The sequence below is a fragment of the Gorilla gorilla genome, chromosome 7 (assembly GCF_029281585.2).
Source record: "Gorilla gorilla gorilla isolate KB3781 chromosome 7, NHGRI_mGorGor1-v2.1_pri, whole genome shotgun sequence".
NCBI lineage: Eukaryota > Metazoa > Chordata > Mammalia > Primates > Hominidae > Gorilla > Gorilla gorilla.
Window position 1 is genome coordinate 30597372 of NC_073231.2, and position 8235 is coordinate 30605606.

At 38.8% G+C, this 8235-nt stretch overlaps 1 pseudogene; it reads right to left on the minus strand.

Annotated features, from left to right (window-relative positions):
- Positions 1-4857: 4857 nt before the first annotated feature.
- Positions 4858-8111, minus strand: LOC101129910 (protein SDA1 homolog; annotated as a pseudogene).
- Between the last annotated feature and the right edge of the window lie 124 nt (positions 8112-8235).

The following is an 8235-nucleotide window of genomic DNA, read 5'->3' on the forward strand; positions in this document are numbered from 1 at the left end:
AGGATATTGTGTACCCAAAACCACTGTTCCCTATGACCCTCGAGTAAATATTTGAGAACCCACTGATGGAGGGGAACACAAAAGCCAACTGTGATGTCATTACTTATATTCTACTACAATCAAGTCATGCAATCTAAGTACAACAAAGTAGTACAATTACTCAACAAAATACTTGCAAAATACAAAACTTTAGCTGGGTTTACCCAAATGCCAACTGTGATGTCATTACTTACATTGTACTACTTTATTGTACTTACACTGTATGACTTTATTGTAGTACAATATAAGTAATGACATCACAGTTGGCATTTGGGTACGTCCAGCTAAGTTCTGTGTTTTGCAAGTATTTTGTTGAGTAGTTTGCATTGATGTTCATGAAGGATATTGATCTACAATTTTTTTATATTTTAATGTCACTGTCTAGTGTAATGCTGATCTCATAAAATGAATTTTCCTCCTGTATTATTGAAGAATATGGACAAAATTGGTACAATTTCTTCCTTCAGTGTTTGATAGAATTCACTAGTGACAAATTATTAAATACCATTCTATCAAAGGTCACATCACTGAGTCACTGTAAGGAGAACAACGTTTGTCTCTTTTCAGAATTGAAATGTATTTCTGCTCTATTCACCAAATCGCCCAGCAGAGTTAACAGAATGAAGCATCATAATTTGAGTTTGTCAAACACCATTTTGCTCTCTTACAGTATCTTTGAAAATGTTAATTTGTTAGCCCAAATCTATATCAAACTTTTGTTGCCCAACACTTAACTTACCAATGCCTAAAAAGATTCACTGATCAGGTAATGTAGTTGTTAAGTAACACAGAGCAAAGTGGTTAGGACGTGCTGGACTGCCACACTAGGAATCCTGTGAGTTTAACAAAATATAATAATGATAATTGCTTTTTGAGACACGGTCTCGCTCTGTCACCCAGGCTGTAATGCAGTGGCCTGATCATGGCTCACTGCAGCCTCAACCTCTTGGGCCCACTCCTCTCATCTCAGCCTCCCAAGTAGCTGGGACTACAGGCACCTGCTACCATGCCCAGCTAACTTTTAAAAAGTTTTTGTAGAGATGTTGCCCAAGCTAAGCTTCAATTCCTGGGCTCAAGTGATCCTCCCGCGTCCACCTCCCAAAATGTTGGGATTAGAGGCATGAGCCACCACTGTGCCCAGCCTAGAAAATAGAAACTTCTCCCTCCTCCTCTCCCCTTCTTCCCTCTTCTCATCCTTACTTCTTCCTGTCCACTGGCAGCCAAGTCCTGACCTATTTGCAGACAAGTTTATTTGGTCATTGGATGACAATGCCTCTCAACAGTCACTCCTCAACTACACTTTCTAACTCCCCTTCCTTCTGTAAGCATTTGAGTTTGTACCTCCTCTTTTGCTTTAAAATTACAACCAAACCAGGCAAAACTACTTGTAATTGGATATGGTATTATGGAATCAATGCTCAAAAATTAATTAATAGTAAAACATCTTGCAGAGCACAGCATCGTTTCTGTTTTTCTTTTTTCTTTTTATTTATTTATTTTTGAGACAGTCTTACTCCATCACCCAGACTGGAGGGCAGTAGGGCAGTGGTGCAATCACAGTTCACTGCTATCTTAAACCCCAAGCTCAGGTGATCCTCCCACCTCAGCCTCCCGGGTAGCTGGGACTACAGATGTGCACCACCACACCCTTTTGTATTTTTTGTAGAGATGGGGTTTCACCATGTTGCCCAGGCTGGTCTCGAATGCCACTGCACTCCAGCCTGGGCGACAGAACGAGACTCTGTCTCTAAATAAATAAATAAATAAATAAATAAATAAATTGGTAGGGCAAGTATATTACCTTATTTCTTATGAAAATTAATTATCTTAATAAATCAGGTAATAGTATTTGTATCCAGTAGCTATTGCCACAATCAAGTAATAGAAGTACAACTATAGCTAAAATGAGAAAAGTAAATATTAAGTGGGGATATCAGCTGGGCGTGGTGGCTCATGTCTGTAAGCCCAACACTGGGGGAGGCCAAGGTAGGTGGATCACGTGAGGTCAGGAGTTAAGACCAGCCTGGCCAACATGGTGAGACCCCATCTTTATTACTAAAAATACAAAAAAGCTGGGCATGGTGGTACATACCTATAATCCCAGCTACTCAGGAGGCTGAGGCACAAGAATCGCTTGAACCCGGGAGGTGGAGGTTGCAGTGAGCTGGGATCCTGCCACTGAACTCCAGCCTGGGTGACAGACTGAGAACCTATCCAAAAAAAAAAACAAAAGGATATGATCAACTAAAAAATGGGTAGTAGAGATAAAGGTGGAAGAAGAGGAATTATACTAATTTCATTACTGTTCCTTGCTGGACATTAAAAGAAACTAAGGAAAAGAAGGATTAGGAGGATTATATAAATATATAGTTATAAAGGTAACTAACTGAACAAAAGTTAAAATTTCATCAGGCTAATACAACTAAGCAACAATAATAATAGTAAAAACCCAAACCATGATCTTAATATTGAGGTTGAACTGAAGACAAAATTATGACCACTTTATAGTGATAAACAGGGATAGTTATGAATATCTGTGCATCAACTATAAGGAATGAAGATACAAGAAGAAAGAAACAGGAGTAGGAGATATTAATTTACCTCTTGAAATCCATGACATGTAAAGGGGGGAAATAATCAACTATATGAAAACTTAAATGACATTAAGGTGGTTCCAACAGATACATCAAACCTGATTTTGTGAACACAAACTACATCTTCTTTTCAAATACGGAATAGTCCCCAAAAGGCATCATAAGTTAGGCCCCAGAGAACACCTAAAAAAAAAAAAAAAAAATTCCCACACTAGAAATGATACAAAAACCAAATCTGACCAGGGAAAAATTCTTAAATACCCAAATTAATAAAGAATGAAATAAGTATCAAATATATAAGAAGCTAGGAAAGCATGAGGGTGACTGCCAATGAGTACAGGGTTTAATTGGTTGGGGGGGGGGTGGTGTGACAAAAGCGTTCCAAAGTTAGACTGTGATGGTTATGTAACTCTGAATGTATAAAAAACATTGAATTGAACTTCAAGTGGATGAACTGTATAGTATGTGAATTATATTTCAATGGGGCTGTTAAAAAACAAGAATTAGGAAGCTAGGCGCAGTGGCTCACGCCTGTAATCCCAGCACTTTGGGAGGCCAAGGCGGGTGGATCACGAGGTCAGGAGTCTGAGACCAGCCTGGGCAACATGGTGAAACCCTGTCTCTACTAAAAAAAATAGAAAAAAATAGCCGGGCGTGGTGGCGGGCACCTGTAATCCCAGCTACTCAGGAGGCTGAGGCAGAAGAATCACTTGAATCCAGGAGGCAGAGGTTGCAGTGAGCCGAGATTGTGCCACTGCACTCCAGCCTGGGCAACAAAGCTAGACTTTGTCTCAAAAAAAAAAAACAAGAATTAGGAATAATACAATTAGGAAGCAGGAATTCAATTCAAGAGCCAATGAAATAAATGATTAGGTAATATAATCCAGAAAAAAACAGAGGACAAACAACATAAAATAAGAAATAAAAGTAACATCCTATAGAAACAGAGATGACCTTCCTAAAAGCATCAGGCCCCAATGTTTCCATAGGGAATTATAACATCTCCTTAAAGAAAGTAATTTCAATGTCATCTATGTAAGACCAGAGAAAAGGAAACTTTCTAATTATTTTCAATAAAATGAGTATAGTAAGCTGGGCGAAGTGGCTCATGCCTGTAATCCCAGCAGTTTGGGAGGGTGAAGCAGGGGGATCCCATAAGACCAGGAGTTCAGGACTTGCCTGAGCAACACAGGAAAACTCCGTCTCTACAAAAAACACAAAAAAATAGCTGGACATGATTGCAGGCACCTGTAGTTCCACCTACTGGGAAAGCTGAGGTGGGATGATCACTTGAGCCCGGGAGGCTGAGGCTGCAGTGAGCTGTGATTGTACCACTGCACTCCAGCCTGGGTGATAGCATGAGACCTTGTCTCAAAAAAATAAAAATAAAACAAAATAGCATATGATTAATAAAAAACTTTTTTTTGAAAGTTTAAAACCTTTTAAAAGGAGCACCTAAAAGGAAAATAGAACAAAGTGGGATCTCGTAGTCCTGACTGGGAAAACAATTCTATAAATATGTCAATAATCCCCTCAATTTTTTTTATTATTTGGCATTAGAAACCTTTTATTGAGACAAACGGTGGGCTGAAAATAATACAGGATGAAGGAAGGTTGAGGAAACCAGTATGAAGGCATCTCAGATGATGAACTAAATACATCCCAAAGGTACTATTTATACTTAAGGCAATTTTAAAAGTGAGGTCTTAACCAAAAAGCCTTTACATGGCATTAAAAAAAAAAAAAGAGGGGGTCATTTAAATCTTTTGGATTGACTAAAAGAGCTAAATTATGTACCCAAAATCTGTACAGCAGGGGCCTGTTTTCAGCAGGTAAGCCTATTATATGCAAGTAAGAACCTCTTACTCTTGTTACAATTGTCCTGTTTTGCTTTGTTTTACAGGAATATATAACCCCCATCCCCACAGAGTTAGTCCATAAGGCCTCAGTGTCCGCATACAAATGTGGACCTACCTCTACTAGAGAACTATTTACACTGCACTGTAAATACACGTCTGTGTCCACCCCCACAACTAAGCTGTCAATGCCTTGAGTGAAGGGGTAGTTACAACTCAGTCATTTTGTATCTACAGTGACAATTAATAGGCACTCAATACTTTTTTTTTGCATGAATGATAAATGATATTACACTACCACCACTATTTACATTAACATTTCCCATCATTAGCTGTCCCCAAAATAAAAACACCAAATTACTGCCACATTTTCAGCAGTTTTCATAATATAGTGCTTCTGGACTTTTTAATGTAAACAAACATGCTTGATTTACCAATTTTCAGAGTAATGACACAAACTTAGCATTCTTCTTGGAATGGAAAACTTTCTGGGAAGTTATTTCATTCTTTTTCTCTTTTCAAAAGGCATCTCGCAGCGCCAACTGTTTTTCTCAGAAGGAACGCTTATTTTTTGACCAGACATTCTGGCTATACCACATCATCATAAAGTTCTTCTGTTTTTTCTTCTCTTTACTTTTTGAACTGGAAAATGGATTCACTTTGGTTTTCTTCCTCACAAATTCTTTTCGGTCTGTCTTTCCAGCCATTGCAGTTGCTAGTCTTGTCTCTTTGTCAGACTTTGGCTTTTTATGAAGGCGTTCAATGTCCGGAAGAGAAAGTAATTCACCCCTCGGCTCTTCATCACTGTCGATTTCAATATATTTCCTCTTCTGGGATTTCCCGGGGGACAGCGTCAAGTTCTTTTCTCATTTGCGCCATGCGGATTTTCTGGAAGTCTTCCTAACTTAAAACTCAACTGGTGCTGACGGCTGCAGTTTTGGCTTTCTGCTCCTCCATGGGCATGCTGTTCAGCTTCTTGGAAATTTCTTGCTGTTCTTCATTGGAAGAGTGTTGCAAATCAACCCATTCGCCATCGGCATCCTCCTCCTCACTGAGACTGGTACTTTCCCATCCATCTTCATCATTTTCAGCATTCTCCTCTTTCTCAACTTCCAGAACTTCTGCTTCTGGAATGTAATCTTTAGCATCTAATTCTCCATATTCTTGTACTCTTGCTTCTATGGAGGCTTCTGTAGGCTTACCCCAGAATTTCTTCTGCAGCATCTGAGGATTCAGTGTTTGGAAGAGCCGAATCAAAGTTCTAGCAGACATCATTACATTATTATCATTGCGTGTTTTATACTGAGCCAGGTCTTGGAGAAGCTTTTCAGTCATGGCCAGAGGACACTGAGCTGTTGTCTCTTTTACAGCATTGATTCCTACTGTCATGGCTTCTCCAGAGTTCTTGTCGTTAACAAAATTGTTGGCCACAGTCATAAGCAATGATTGAATAATCGCTGGGTGTACTAGGTGATGAGATGCTTGTGCAGCAAACAGAAGGTTCTTTGTTACTTCTCTTTGGTGGGGCTGCAGAAACCTTCGCAAAAAGTGATAGAAATTGAAGAGGAAGAGCTTATGAATTCCCACCAATCTGAGATGAGGTTCATGAGCATCATCTTCACTTCCAACCTCTCCTTACAGCACTCAAGCTGCTTTAGTAGTTTTTCTGCAAAATCTTGGGGATCATGAATCAAGTGAACGGCTAAAAAGTTAAACACCTCTGGTTTTTTCTTCTTTTGTTTCTTGAGCACTTTCATTGCCTTTTCCAACTTTTTCTTGTTTGGGGAACTTTCTTCCCTGTAGCATACTGTGCTAGCAGGTCTCTTGCTGTTGGTCCGTCATCCTCAGATTCGGAGTCACTGGCCTGTTTTTCATCTTCATCTTTTCCAAGAAAGAATGTCAAAGCAGCAACTAATATCTTGGTGACCTTAGAGAAACATGCAGTTGTGATAACATTGACAGTTTTGGTATCATTCCAGATGTTCCTTCTGTAGAGTTCAATCATAACATCTAAAGACATCTTGGCTGCAGTTGCATTGCTATCTCTCAACATAGTGTACATGAAATTTTACAATACTACATCCACTTTATTCTTGTGTTTTGCATTTATATTCTTGATATCAGTCACGATATATGTGTATAAAGTCTTTTGCAGAAGCTTATCATGGCAACAGAGAAGTTCAAAGAAGAGTTCTAGCAGGCTTGATGGATTGATGAGATTCTTATTTCTCAGCAAGATCAAAGCTTTGCAAAATGTCATTCGAAGATCTGGATCCAATACAGTATGATTACAGGACAGAAGATCTTTCACCACTTGAGGAAAATTACTTAGATACGCTGGGTAGCAGTAGCTAATCTATAACAAAGCAAAGGCTCTTCTGAAGTTTCTCTCTTTCTCTCCTATTATTCAGATGCACATATTTAGGACGTTCTGTGCCATAAACACCACCAGCTCTGCTAGTTCTTTACCGGGTTTATATGGTTGCAATTTGAAAATCTCCACATTGGATGTGTAGTGATTATACTGCTGTAGAAACTCCTAGATGGAGGGTGGTGGGTCTCGCTTCATCAGATTCTGTAACTGCAGTCAGGTTGCTGGGCAGCTTGTTGTTGTTTCTGCTGGACATTCTGGCTGAAGACTGGCTTCGCGGCGAGCAGTTTTAATAAAACTCAGATGGCCAGCAGCCGCCAATCCCTACCAGCTGCGGCTTGAACTCCTGCTTCCGGGTATGACCGGAAACAGCACTCAATCTATTAATAGAGTTCATTTCTGACCAAAATCTTAAAAGAATCTGCAAAGGGATTTGACAAATCAATCCTTAAAAAAAACCTTTTAGCATGGAATTTTTCAAATATATTAAAAAATTAGAGGAATACTTTAATGTATTACATAGCTTCAATAATTACCAACACAAGGTCAATCTTGGACAAGTCCATTTTTAAGTTCATCTGAAGAGTAACTAGCCATTAACATCTGAAAAAGACAAAGGAAGAGAAACTTTAATAGTTATCTAACAGAGGTATTGCAGATAGCCCTGAAACAGACTCACATTTTTGTGGTCATTCAGAGAGTGACAAAGGTGCAATTTCAAATCAGTGTAGAAAGGATGGCTTAAAATTAATATTATTAGGTCAATGGGCTACAAAATTGGGAAGAATTGAAGTTAAATAATTTACAGCATATGGAAAATAAATTTCAGATGGATTAGAGCTCTAAATGTAAAGTTAAGCCTATAAGAAAATTAGAAAAAGTTATAAAGGAATTATAGATTAGCAATCTTGGTGTGAAGGTCTCCCCAAGCCATGTAAGAATGATAAATCTGATTACATGAAAACCTTAAGCTTCTACAGAGTGAAAAAAACAAATTAAAAGACAAGTTAGAGACTGCGAGAAACATATGTCACTCATAAATCAGACCAAGGAGACTGGACGAAGACATGGAGATGTGAAGTAGGAGGTGTGCTCAGGTACATAGTTTAATGTCATCCACGTACAGGATAAACGGCTTCCCACGTCATGTCCCAGAAATCGATTAGTCGGTGGGATTTGGGTGAGTACTTTCTTCTCTCTGTTTTCCTGAATTTTTCTTTTTTCTTTCTTCCCCTTTCTTCTTTCTCTTTTTTTCACAATGATGGTGTGTTTGTAATCGACATTTTAAAAATTCTGTAACAATTAAATTTGGGGGCGGCCTTCCCTTGTTTCCCGTATGGAGTGTTGATGTTTCAGTAGCTTTATTTGGAGTTTA